Below are 14,899 nucleotides of genomic sequence, written 5' to 3' on the forward strand. Positions count from 1 at the left end.
AGTGGATAAACATTTATGCCTCATATTTATTGTAGGATTTCTTCCAAAAACTATATTAACTTTTCCCTATCATTGTCCAAATGACAATATTCAGCCAGTGGATATTAAAGTACAGCACAGAGATGATGTGGTTATGCTTCACAGCAAAAAAGATCCTGGTTTCGAGTCCATGGATGGACCTGGAAACTTTCTTACAAGCACTAAAAGGAAGAAAGAATAAAAACGGAATGACCTAAAGAGCAATATAAAAAACATGACAACAAATATATCCGGCAAAACATCTGCAGTCCAGCAAATAAAAGTTCCACACGGCTTAAAAAGTTCTTCTGATGATATATTTATATTATGTTGCTTGTTCTTCAGACAATCCAGTATAAATTTATGTGCCAGATGACTGAACCCATTCAGAAGGTACTTATCTCATCAGTCCCATTATATGGTGCTTATCTCATTAGCCCCTTCTTGTTCGCTCACCTTCTTCCTTTCGTGAAAACCAAGTACATGTTTTTCGCTTCCTTAGAAAAGCACAACAGAAACCCACACACCTCATGAATCCATGACAATATTGTTTTGTTTGCCTTTATTTCCCTGGTGAAATACATGTTTATGCTGTAATCATCTGGCCTGCTTCCTGTGACAATGATTGCTCTGTTTGTTTTAATGGACACAAAGGGAGAAGGGGGATCATGATTCCCTTTGTTATGGTAGCGCTGGAGATGCACACTAGCTCTGCTGTCGGGGAAATCAAGATGTTTCTATTTTAGTCAGATTGGCCTGGTGTACGGACAAATAAGGTTTCTCACATTCTTTCCTTCCGATTTCTTTACAAAGAAGCTGTTATACTTATTCCTAACCCATGCTGACTGGAACGCTCTCATGCCAGCACTTTTAAACTTGTCAAGGCTCGACATTGATGTATGCTGAGAAGCTGCTGCACTTTTGGCTGTGATCGTGTCCAAAAATTATTATTTTTCTGTAAATGGTTCACTGCACACACCCTCAAGTATTTTCTGCATTTGGTAGTTTTATTGTCTCTGGCCACGGTTGGATATTTATCACCTCCCCAGTTCTAGAGTTAAGCAGGGCAGCTCACCCAGTACGCTGTCCACATTACCCATCAATGTTTATGCTGGTCTTTACAGTCAGCACAAGTATGCTGGACCTCTGAAATGTTGAGAGTTTGGAATCCGCAGCCAAACTCTCCTGAGAATGGACAACCATTTGGAGAGTTCATTAAAAGTTAGTAGGGGTGCAGAATGTGTCAGCTCCCTTGTCCGTATTTTCCTGCTGTCATGGAAACAAAGAGCGCTGTTTGCCCTGCCCAGTGCTGTGCAAACAGTCAACAACTTTAATGTCTGCCACCCGATCTCATTTATATTCACTATCTGACAACTGTCATGAGGAGAACATACCAATGGTCAACTGATGGAGTCACCAACTTTTGATAAAAAAGTCCTCAAGGTCAAAGCCTTGTGGTTGATGTCTGTGTGACCTTTCATCTTTGATTGATGCTGGTTGAGCTCAGCGAAACCTCCCACTGAGGTCATGTCATTCCCAGCTGCCTTAGTTAGTGCTAATGTGTCTTTGTTCTTCGTAAAGCACAGAACAGGTCTGATACACTGGCAAGGTGTTATCTAGGCTGCTGGTCTGGAGGCCTGTACACATTCTCACGTCATTCAGACTCGGTGTTGATTGGACACTGACTCATTCCTTGATACAGTGCTGCTGTCTGACTCTGGGTTGGTTTGAGTGAAATTAAAAAAAAAACGAGAGTGAGAGGAACTACTGTCTGTAGTTAAACATTAACATTAAACATTAAAAGCTTGACATCTCCTTTTACCTTCCTCAACCAAAGCATCACACTAATGGTTTTATGTGAATGAGTGGAAAGACAGATTTATTGGGGTCACAGCTGGGAGTATTTGAGAAGGAAGGGTGCCTGACTTTACTGGCTAATAAAGCAGAGTGTTAGTTCAGTGGCTCCATCAAGAGGAAGGCAGGTGAGGCTGGGAGAGAAGGAGTAGTTTACTTTAAGCAATGTGTTGCAGAAGAAACAAACAATATTTTTCCTTTTTTTTTTTTTTTTTTTTTTTTTTTTAAAAAACAAACAATATTTTTCCAAAGAATGAACATATACCCTCTTTGTCCTATCTGTGCTTTGTGGGGTTGATGTCAGATCTTTGTGCAAGTTACTCTCTTAGAGTATTTTCAGCCAGCAGGTCTTAATTCTCAATTCAGAATTTTTTGGAGGAATCCATTTTTTTTGTAGGTTAGATGGATAGAGGATGCCTCAACCACAGGCAAAGGCGAGCCCTCTCAAAACATGCTGGCTTTTTCTGTTTCACCAAACTCAGGCTGAAGAGCAGTGACTTAGCCAAGCCAGCTGTCACCGTTTAGGATAAGTGCGCCTTCAGGGTTTTCTTCAGATGACAGTGAAGTAGGATCACAAATTTACTGATCAGAAGCTTGAGGACTGAGGACTCATGAGCCGCAGGTTTTACTTCAAGCAAACCTTAGAAATAAAATGATTGTTGAGACGAAAATGATGTGACGTCATTCGTTACTGAACAACAAGAGGAGAAAAAGGGGGAATCAAGGACGGACACATTTATAACTTTTAAGCAGTTTCTTGCTGTTTCCACGTTTTAGAAGTTAAACTAATATAGGAGATGTTACTCAATAAATGTAAGATGACAACTGCATTTTATATTTTGTGATGAGCACTACGAGATGACTTATTGTTGTAAACACTATGTAAAAAAGATCAGACAGTGATTCATGTGTCTTTGCTGAATAGTTGTGCTTATTACACCTGTTAGTATTCAGAGAAAAGTGGTAATGCAGTAAGCCTCAATTAAATAATTTATAATTTTTTAGAACTTTGACTGTTTTTTTTTGATAAGATAAGATATATTACTAAATTTACACACATATGTGCAGCTTGCTCACTACTTCTCGGAGAAATCAAAGATAATGAAATATAATGAATGCCCTCGTGTAATAATGAAATTAATAATAGATACCTCCGCTGCCTCTCCCACCACAGCAACAGTAGTGGAAGAGGAGTGGAAGTGCATTTATAACTATATATTGTTTCTCTAACCAACTGTTAGAGAAACAATTTTATTAAATACAAATCAAACGACATGCAAACAGAAAAACAAAGGTAGAAATAGTGTATTTAAATTGTGAAATCAGTGAGTTGTTAAAGTGCTGAGGTGCAGCGGAGGGTCTTCTTCTGCAGAGACGTGATGATGAGGGGTTCGTGTAAAACCCGGGATTCTGAGGTATAAATATGCATATAAACGCATATTACTGGTATATTAACCCATATAAACCAAAAAAATATGGAAATGGGACATTTTACTGCTGCAAATCTGTAACATATTACTGATATTTTGAGAACAGGAGACATTTTTTTGGTTTATACGGGTTAATATACCAGTAATATGAATTTATATCCTCGGAAATCCCCGGACTCGATGACGAGCTGCTACACTCCGTTACTGTCCCGCTGTCGGCTGAACAAAGAGAAGTCCTGACGATCACGTTGCCCTCTGCCTCTATGAGTTCTCTGTGGTGTTGTTCATATATCCTCAGGTAACGCCATCTCTGACCTTTTCATCAGCTAACGTGCACTTCTGACACCGCTATCATTACGGAATGCGGATGTTTATGTGGCGCAAAGCGTCGAGCGTACCAACGTCATCACATTTTGTGCACGGGTCGAGTCGAGCTGTGTGTGCCCATGCGCGGTCCACGCTGGACCATCAGGCCTGTACCCCCCCTGCGGTGCAGTTCACACCTATGCATGCCAGACAAAGGTCCCCCATGGTTTCACACATGCACAGAGCTAGTTAGGAACGGCCCTGGTTGCGAGTGTAAGTACACCCTTAGAAAGTGAGCTGTCCAGTAAAAGGTGATGTGTGAACATGTTACTGTGTGAATCTGATCTGATAGCTGAGAGGAGACAGAGAATATTTAGACATTGATGCAATCCTGTCATTTACTGATGACATCCTATAGGAAACATAGAGATTTACATCTGATGGACTGATAAAGTAAAATAAGTAAAAAGCCTGCGTGCATCGAGCGCTTTCACATCAATAAATTCATTAATTCATTAATTCATTCATGTATTCTGGGGTAATGCAAAGAGCCTCAGTCCTGTAAGATAATATAAAATATAAATATATTCCACCTTATGATGTAGGCTGATCTGTAAGAACGCAGCATCAGATCGACAAGGTAAAAGTGAAAATGAAACTGATCAGTGTCTGTTTATTCTCTGTATATAATCTCACTAATTGAAGCATTAACACTAATCAATTCCTGCAATTACTGCAGCAACAGTGTTGTTTTTGGTCTGAATTATGGATTTTAAATATTTATATTTTTAAAGAATCATTCCTCAATTGTGACGAAAGTTTCTCTCCAGTTCCTCTGTAATTGTGATTGGTCTGACACTGTAAATCCACCTCCGTCAGTAGAGCACGCCGGTTAACCTGACTGAAATCAACACACTTAACTCAGCCTATTGTTATCCAAATTTGTAGGACAGCTTCTGGTAGACGGGCAATGTTTGGTTAGGTGAGACCCGCTAACTGAGATAAATCCAGGATATAATTATCTGGCTTCGTAGCATAGGCGCCAAGTGTTTAAGCTCTATCTGCACCAAACTTTGCACATACAATCTCCAGACTTGCCTCATTTTCACAGATTCCCTGAATAGCACTGAATCACCTGGGCTGGGCCACGCCCATAACTATCACAACACTGCAAATGGCACGTTGGCCTGTGTCCTGACGGTCGCCCCAAGCCCATCATCTTTCGTGACGTACTTCCATGGGCTCCAAAAAACCTGGGGGCTGAGTCGCACAGGAAAACTTGGCCCCCTTTCATAACTGATTGCAGTTCTAGTTATTATTATTATTGTGAGAAATAAATATGTTAAATTGGAACTTGTTATTTACCATTTTTTACCACACAAAAGTATTGATTCACAGGTACCCTAGGCACAACAGCTTACACTGCAAAGAAAACAAACAAAAAAATTCAGAGATTCTACAGTATACTGCAGCTTTAAGAACTGAGGAGAGAGAGTTCTGTAATTTGCCATATTAGGATGAGTTGTATTAAAACATGAAATAATGAATAAATTAATAACCAATTTAATTAATATAAAAATGCTAAGATAATCTTAGTGATATCCTAAAAAACAATGAAAACATTTTATGGACTTTGTTATCATTAAATACCTGATGCTGGGGCAGGGAGAACATTTGATAAATACCTGGTAATCCGATCCAACGCAAACAAAAATCACAGACAAACCCACACACACACGAACACAAACACTAGATCTTTTAAAAATCACAAATAAGCACAGTTTGCCACATTCTTCCATTATTGTAATGCTTCAGGCATGGCATCACTACTGTTGGCTGAGGGATTGCTGTTGTGAATAAGCACTCCAGTTGAAATGTACAGTCAAGAAATTATTGTTTATTTTACTTTGACTTAGTTATTTATTTATACTTACCATATACAGAGAATGGTATAGCTTTTGGTTAAGAGTAAGTTGAGTTAGTAAGCTCCATGGGAAAATGCACTATTGAGTTGTCTAGACCTGTTTGAGCTTTCTGTACATGAGTACAATAAGGGCCTGATTGTTCAGATTATTTAAAGACAAACACATAAACTTTCTTTAACACTTGGAGAGCCTTTATCATTAAATCAGACAGTCAAAGCTGGACCTGCTATCGGTCCTTTTTGACACTAGTAATTGGTCTTTATTGCAAGTCTTTTTATAACTCGCAGCACAAATCCAGCCTGGATCTTTGTGGCCAAAGCTTTTGGTCCTTTCTCTCAGTGTCAAAGCCACCCACACCCGTCCATATGCACACACACACACGCACGCACGCACGCGCACACACACACACACACACACACACACACACACACACACAAGCTGTGCAAGCCAAGGCACTGATCAATCACAGATGGAGGTCTGGCTCATTGCTATTCCTTCTTATTTGCCAGATGACTTTTCCACATTCTCTTGCATTTAACACCCTCCCACCACCACCACCCCACTCTCCCCCACCCCATCTATTACCACTCCAACCACAAGAGCGCCGCCTCTCCGATGTGATAAACAGGCAGAAAAAATCCCCTATCAACAGCCACAGACACTTAAGTATCATGTAACACTTTATTCAGAAATACTTACAGAACATGTGGTTTATTTTCAGCATGACATTTTAATGTTTGAGTAGTCCAAGCAAGTGAAGATGTTTGAGTCCCTGACCGTGGAGAAATAAAGAAAATTAATTACTTTGAGTTTGTGAAGTCCAAATTACAAAGGTGAGTGTTACTGAGGTTTTTACATTTCATCCACAACAGCAGATTACCTTTACTGAAAGGTATTCACCTATTGCGTTGGATTTCATGAATTTGGGAGGCATGACTAGTGCTGCAAAACCAACATTAAAAATGTTAAAGATAGCAATATAAGTTCTCTTTTTATTTGTGTGTTTTTGTTTGCCTAATTTCATTAGGAATTAATATTATTACTAGTAAACACTACTCATTCATTCAACATCCTTGTAGGAGAACAAGGGTAGTTAATATAATAATAGTTAATGGGAGTGGTGGCCTAGTGGTTCAAGCCTCACCGGGGCCGTCACTGTGGGATGTTGAGCAAGTCCCTTAACCCCAAACTGCTCCCCAGGCGCCGCAAAAAAAATGGCTGCCGACTGCTCCTCAGGGATGGGTTAAGTGCAGAAGACAAATTCCAATAATGTACTAACATTACATGGCCAATTAAAGGCGAAAGCCCGATTTAATCTTAATCTTAATAATGGGTTATATGAATGAGAATATTAATTATGATTATTAATATTAGCTCAATGAATTACTGGGTGCCACCTCTTTAAAAAGAGGAAATGTGTCAAAGTTTTTCTTTCGACTAAACAAAGTATTAAATCAGGGAAGTGGATTCTAACAGCAAGTCTACACCATCGTCACAGCTTTAATGAATCAGAGGAAACAAAGATTAAGTTTAACCTTTTATTTGCATAATCCAGTAAGAAACGAGAACAATGCGGTGATTAAACCATGATGAAATGCATTTCTAAGCTAATAAAGGTGAGGATTACATGAAGTAAAGTGAATCACTATTCTAAACTAATCTAGACTAACTATTGTAAAATCAAAGAATAAAATCATAACAAAGAGGGAAGACAGATGGGGGGAGACAGACAAACATATATGTGGTGGATTGTGAGTGGAGTGTAAGTATGAGGATGTATTGTAGTTTAAGTGAGTCAGTTCTGCTGGTCCATTGTTCACTGGTCCATACCTTGAGATGCGGTCTGGTTGGACCTGGAGACGTTCTGGGTTTGCAGGAACAACGTCTGTGTGGCAGTATAGCTGTGCTGGCGTGCCGCCGTTGAGTTCTGTTTCGTTAAACAGCAGTGATTCTATTGGCCGATCCACAACCCCTTCTGGGATGATCGCAGCCGGTTTCAGACTAAGAGGGAACACGGTTTGGTCCACGATTCAGATGTTGGAAGGTCGGCTTTCAGGCACGTTCTTTTGCGTCTTAGGCTTTCACTGCAAGCAAGGTTCTTAAAAAGTCTAACTGATGCAACTACAAATAAAAGAAAAATGAAATGAAAGACTGGAAACATGAGGGAACACGTGTGAGCTTGAACGCCCATGTCCAAAACTGAAGTTTCGGGCAGCGCGTCTTTTTTTAAAAGAATTTGGAGATGCCTTTTGGAGGAGGTGTCTTTGTTGATCATTGTGAGATCATATCGGTGATTGGTCAATGTCTCTGCTTTCAGCTTGTGGGTGTGTCTCAAGTGTGGGTGTGTAGTGGAATGACATTGACAACAGAGGGAGTTCCTAAACATAAAAGAATGCCTAATAATTAATTCCACATATTTCAAAACATCTTGTCAACATCATATCTTAATATATCATCTATAATGAAACAGTTAGATACCAGACACGGCTGAAAAATAGCATAGTTAGTACTTAATAAACCTGAATGTCAAAATTCGGGTTAAGGAATTTTCTTTATCATATGGTTAACATTCAGTACCTTGAACTAAGCTTTGTGATGTTTTCTAGTATTTCAAGCACCTTTTAAATGATAAACATTTTAAAATAGCATTCTGTTGGTTATTGAATTACATGAAAAGAGTGGCATAGGACAGACACTATTTGCAATTTCAATTTCTGCAGGAACCCGTAACAATAATCCTTTCTTTTGTGACTTTCCAGTCAAGCACATGTTCTTTGTTCTCATTTGAGCAGGAGAGCTAGTGTTATTCCAACGTCCTGTGTGACCAGTGGTTTGGGTTCTGGACGTGACAACATCTGCAGGGGGTCGGAGCCCAGAGTTTGAAAACTTAGCATGTAAACATTGACTGACTGTTTCCTTTTGATCGTAAGGTAGCAGAGAGGTGATATAGGAGGAAAACTGTTCTTGGATTCTCCTGTTCTTTTGTTCGGGCAGGAAGAGGGAGAAGATCCCCCTGTGGGGCACATTTGCATTTCACAATAGGAGACAGAATCTCTGACTCCATTGACTGGTGAAACTAGTGTCCTAAGTCAAAGATCAACTTGGAGGGTTTGGTTCCCTAGATCCTTCTATTCATCCATTTTGCTGTTGATTTGTGTATAATTCTGTCATTTTGTGAGTTTTGTGAGTCTATTTGTGCGTTTACTTTGGAAGCCATACAAAATTAGACCAATAGCTGCATGTGGGCCACCAGTTGCCTATCTGATCTTATGTGTTGCTTTTTTACTTAGACTGAAGTAATACAGCTTTATATAATTTTGGAATGGACTGTTTGATTAAATTTGTTTTTGTATCCACCAGCTTTAAACCCCAGTTTTTAAAAGTTGTGTTAGCTGAAACTCTGCTCTATCAATCTTTAATGAAACTTTTATTTTGCTGAAGTAACAGCATTAAACTTTGGTAAATGTATTTGAGTTGGCTTGCTTTCATTCATGCCTCTTGAATTACACATGAAACTTCTGGGATAGCACAAAGCAACACCATCTTCCAACATCACCTTCATTGAACTTACCAAATACACCAAGACCTATAGAAATTTAAATTATGATATTAGTACCCAAGTACCAGTACTCTTCTACAGGAAATCTTTGATATAACCTATTGGCTGCTAATATGCATCCCAAAGAGTGGACCGATTTAATTGTTTGCACAGGTGGAACAAAGATTTAAAGTCTTAAATTTAACGCTTATCTTGTGTCGTGTGAGGTCACTTTTTTCCAGTCTCCTCAAAACAGCTCTGGAACTTGATGGGTATTGTCCCCATTTTCCCTCCAATCCTACTTAATTGTCATCGTAACCAGTTGTTTTTGAGGGTCTGCCTCCAGGACCAAGCTGGGACCACAGCTGCAAGGCTCTTTACATTTCCCCTGAGAGTATGATCTCACTACGGCCCTATGTATTAGTTCATCTGCGTGCTGCATGAGGGCCAACTTTGGTCAGAACTCTGATTAAATAGTCCTGTAAAAACAACTATGAAACATGTTCTTTATTAAAGTCAAGGGTTGTGTGAGCTGATAATTTATGTTGACATTAAGGCAGCTAAATGTGAATGATTTATTTTGATTAATGGTTAAGTCCAGGTTTTTTATTTTTATTTATAAATGAGTAAGTGACAGAAAAGGATGCGTTTGAATTGTGTTTTCCCTTCCAACAACCTTCTAAATATAACCCCAATCAATGTCGCTGACTTGGCGTTGCGTAAAACTGACTGTATTTTATTCAGCCTTTGTCTCAATTTAACAATTGTTCTTCATTACATGAATCACATTTGACCAAAAACTGAAAGCAATAGTGGTATTAAAAAAGTATTTTACATTTCCATGAACATTTTAGCATCATTCCGGGGACTCTTGGCAGCTTCAAAACTGATATTTGATATACTACTAACTTTCAATATGGCTCTGTGTGTTCTTACTTGTATTGAATTGTGCATTCCCTTGCCAAAGTGTACTGTGTAATAATCAACTGTTTTTAAATTTTGCTCTACCAAAGCCTTTTTAAAGACTCTCTAAATACAACAGGCTGCTCTTGTGGTTACATATTGTGTTGGTGGGAACAAAGTTTTTGGGATACAGGGCTTACGTTAAACCCTTGTGGAATAAATAAACGGGTCTATGCATAGTTGTAATTAACATGTCAAAAACTATTGTGAGAAATATCAACTGTTCTTTTTGTGACTCTACAAAGCATGAAACTGCAGTTGAACAGGATATAGAAAAGGATGCAAACATGTTGAAGTTTAGCAAAAAATTAACAAACAAAAAAAAACAAAACAAAAAAGCTGGTGGTCAAATCTATACAAGTGTGGGTCACATAATATAAGTATATTATATTTTGGTTTTGTATTGTTTTTTAGAAGGTTTGGACCTCCTCCGCTTTTGTAGTATAGTTCATTGAAAAAATTAACCAGGACTATATAGGAAAGGAATGGGAAGGCGGGTGTGTGTTTTTTTTTTGTTTTTTTTTTTGGCGGGGGGGTTTATAGTTTTTATCATAAGAAATAAGTACAACTTTTCCAAACCCACCTATAGTACTTACAACTGATAGTGGGTAAACTCTGCCCTCGCACCAATACATGGATGGATTATATTAAATTGTGACCCTAATTGGAAAATAAATACAAATGTATTAATGAAATAATGGTTTTTTCTTATTAGTTTGAGTTCTTCTTTCTTTGTCCATTCTTTTCTTCCATCTCTTTTGAGAACCAGCTGTGCGAAGACAAGATTCTATGATTCAATTTAGCCCATTGCAGCTCAGTGACTGACTGGGGATTTGGAGAGACATTCTTCATCAATGCTTGCTGAAGTTAGTGCAACCACAAGCAAGGTTTCAGCTTTCAATCCTGCTCTTCGTCTGAACGACACCACAAAGTACAGAGAGACATGCAGTTAAACAAATTGCTGGGTTGTGTGAAATTCTTCCAAGGCATATGCTTTTGTAATGTATCTAAGTGCAGCTGTGAAAAAGTAAAAGGCACATTACAAGATTTGGGCAAGATGGACAGACGTCTAAAGAGAGCAGCGTGTATTTCTCACGGTGATCTTGGAATAGTAAAGCAGCAAGGCTTCAACAACATCCATTTGTTTTGAAAAGCCAATCCTTTGGCTATTAGACGACCCACTCTACCACTGAGCCATCAATAAAACCAAGATGAACATGTTGATTTAACAATATTTGCCCATAATGGATAAAATTGCATTATGGTAATCACTGGATATTCCAAAGCAGGGTTTCTTATTTATGGTCACCAACCATCCCCTTCCTTTGCTTTTGCATGTTGCTGATATCTTCCTGCTCCAACACACTTGAATCAAATTATTGTGCTATTGTTATGAAAGGCTGCCGCAATGAAAAAGTTGAAAATTAATCAACCGATTATCGCGATTATGCGCCAAGACAAAACTTTTGGCACCAAAGTTTTCGCCCCAACCCGCACCATCCAGATCGCCGACCGCAACCACCGTGGTATGATAACGACCCTTCTGACCAGTGGGGGAGATGCAACGCCGAACACCTCCACCCTGAAACAAACACTCAAAACTTCGGTATCGCAAAAATAATCAAAGGTCATACGACCAGCAGCCAAACAGACCAAGACCAGATGATGAATCTAATGAAATAGAAAGTTTGGAAATTAGGTTATCTAACCAAATTGCTAAAGAAATGGCATCCATCAAGAAAATGTTCAAACAGATGAAAGATGATGAAATCAATGGAAAGCCAAAACAACCAAAACATAAAGTTGACAATGATCCGCCTAGTGCTGTCTTGATGGTGCAAACACATGCACCAGACCGCCTCTTTTCCATTGGACATCAGTCCATAAAAAGTGAGCCACCCATTCACCAATTCTTGTGTGACCTTTATGAAAGAAAGGTCGCCCGAAAATTTTACATATCAGTCACATTTGAAAGTGTACTCACCAACAACGCCTTACTTGACACAGGAGCAGACATAACCCTCATGTCCACCCAACTGTTCAATGAGCTGTGCAGCCTACCACAGGAGACCAACCTAAAGTTGACACTCGAAGACTGCCATCTTGACATTGAACCTTACGAAAAAGACTCTTGTACTAGTCACCATAGGTCACCTGACTCTGGTGCACCCGTTTTGGTCCAGCTGGACACCGTAAACAATGTCTTATGGTCATTAATAACACCTGCTCCACCGCATGCTCTCGCCAAACAGGGGGCGCTATCAGGGACACCCTGGTCCTTCAACCCACCCGACCCTGCTTCTTGAGACACTACACCAGACAGTGCCTCCTCCTCTGACTTTGCCTCCAAACCCAACCTCGGCCATCTGCTCGCTGTCCGTCGCTCATTACGGATAGTCAAGGGCATCTTGGTCCATGTTTCTGCAGAATCCCAAACGCATGCGTTTAGCGTCCCACAGAACCAAAGGGGGATGATATTGGCACATGCCCATGACGCGCCCTGCGCCGGACACAGGGGAATCAAAGCCAACCTTCAAACTTGCTACCACCCTCAGTCCTCTGGACAGATGGAACGGTCCAATTGCACAGTGGTAGAAATCTTTCAGAAATATGTCTCTGCCAACCTAAAGGACTGTGACGTCAAACCTCCCCTAGTCCTAATGGCAATCAGGGTAACACCCAGTAAATCAATCGGTGTCCCACTATTTGAAAGGATGACGGGCAGGCATATGACTTTACCCACACACCTTCTGTACCAACCAGGACAAGCTAACTTTGCTACCGCTTACACCACTCACCAATACATGACCAATCTTGAGAACCACCTCCGAGCTACGCTTGCTCAAAAACATTCTTTCATATCCTGCATGCTTTGTCTTTGTCTCATTGATGTGCACCAGGAGTAACTGACCAATGCCACGCTATCTATGTGTTTATGTGTACACTTTCATGTTACTCCACTCTGCTGATTCCGAATTACATGTTCGCACCGAGCATTGTTGTGGGACACATAGTAACATATAGTACACACACCTAGTCTGCCTCCCTGGTCTACTGGCACCCACTGCGAAGTGGGCGCCAGTGATAATATTCTGTATTATTAATCATAATTAATATTCTTATTCATATAACCTATTATTAATAACCCTTATCCTCCTACACATACATATATTGTAAATATGAACATTAAGCTAAAGCAGAATGATTGTCGCTCCATTCCACCATAACATAACTTTGTGAGAGGAGTTTGTATAATCCAGATCTTAAGAGTAAGAGTCCATCTGTCTCTGAGTGTTTGTTTTAATTTTAATCTTGTGTGCATACGTGCGTGTGTGTGTGTGTGTGTGCGTGCGTGCGTGCGTGTGTGTGTGTGTGTGTGTGTGCAGTCATGCATGTGTAATGTTTAAACAAAACTTTAAACATTCACAGGTCCTAAAAAATGTAATAAATGATCACCCAGAGGTTTGCCAGCTTTCTGCCAGCCATTATTAGAATTTCGTTTGGTGAGTAATCTCAGTGTATTGATGACATCTGCTTGGCTTAGGGTAAAAAAGAAAGAACATTTGTTTTATTGTGAATGGAGTCCTGGGTGGAGGCAGATGGATGCTTGCACTAAAGTGCAGAGACCAGATACAGAGGTGGTGTGGATCTGTCGGCTTTAATGTTGAACAAAAGACAACTTGGAGCAGCCAAATCAAACAAGTCTAAGTTGGTCCGACTCACCAACACTAGAAATAAAAACTGTCAAACGACAAACTAGCAGACACACTGTGAACAGCCACAAACAAGACAGGACACATTAACTCATCAGCAAAAGGTAGCCCCAATAACAAAGAAAAATTATATACTTTTGTAAACTTAAGCCTATTGCAATGTATGAAGTCCATGACAGTTGTTTTTAACTGTAAAACTTAATAAAACATCTACTCCCACAAGTTTTACTCAGTTGACACCAAACTTGCAACATCTTCAGACTGCCCTACACAGATTTTTTATTTATTGAAAACTGAGTCAACAGTGCAACAAAATGTTTGACTGTAAATTATAATGTAAACATATACTTGCAAATTCCTGCTAAATACATTTTCAACATTCATTCATCTGGTAGATGACGTTTGGAAAATATCAGAATTTTATCTGTAAATGTTTTACAATATATTGAATTTTGCTCTCATGACACCAATTGGAGTCAGTGGAAAATGGCATTTTTAAACCAAAAAAATCATAGCTTAAAACAAATGATCATCATTTCCATGATGTCTTAATGTAATATGTGTGTTTTTGTGTTAATAACTGAATTTTTGACAGCCGTTTGAAGTTTTTCTAACTCTAACAGCTGCTTGTTTTGCCTAAAATTGCCTGGCCCTGACCCTTGCTGCGCAGTAGCTTTAATTTTAGAATTTAAAGGTATATATATCCTAAAAAGCATTGGTGCCACAACAATGACTTTATGTAGAGCTAAGTTGAATAGCTGAAACTCTGTCACTTCACGAAAACACCAGAAACACTCAATTATCAGCCAATCCCGAGAGTCGTCTTCCTTAATCAGCAGGTTTGTCTCATAGCTCTCCTGCTTCCAGCTTTCACTCTCCTCACCACCTGTGATCAACAAGATTTTCTGTGTGGCATTTCCTGGTCTTCTGCAGTTAATGATTGCAAGCTGCAACCTTGGCTCCCGCATGTAAAGACCCTCAGGCCTCTCAAAGACATCAGCAACACATCACTGATGACTTCTAGCTTTCCACCAAAAATATCCAAGCAGTATGTGCCCCAAACAAGCCGCATTTGAAGAGGAAACGGATGTGATGGTCTGTTAGTCCATCTATATTTCAGCTTGTGTCTGGTAACCACCAGAGTTATAATAA

General features: G+C 39.5%; 1 protein-coding gene across 4 annotated transcripts in view; it reads left to right on the forward strand.

Moving 5' to 3' along the window:
- Positions 1-14,899, forward strand: part of adgrd1 (adhesion G protein-coupled receptor D1) — a 56,999-nt gene that overhangs the window by 27,640 nt on the left and 14,460 nt on the right. The window lies entirely within an intron of this gene.

Source organism: Gouania willdenowi, chromosome 9 (assembly GCF_900634775.1).
Source record: "Gouania willdenowi chromosome 9, fGouWil2.1, whole genome shotgun sequence".
NCBI classification, from domain to species: Eukaryota; Metazoa; Chordata; class Actinopteri; order Blenniiformes; family Gobiesocidae; genus Gouania; species Gouania willdenowi.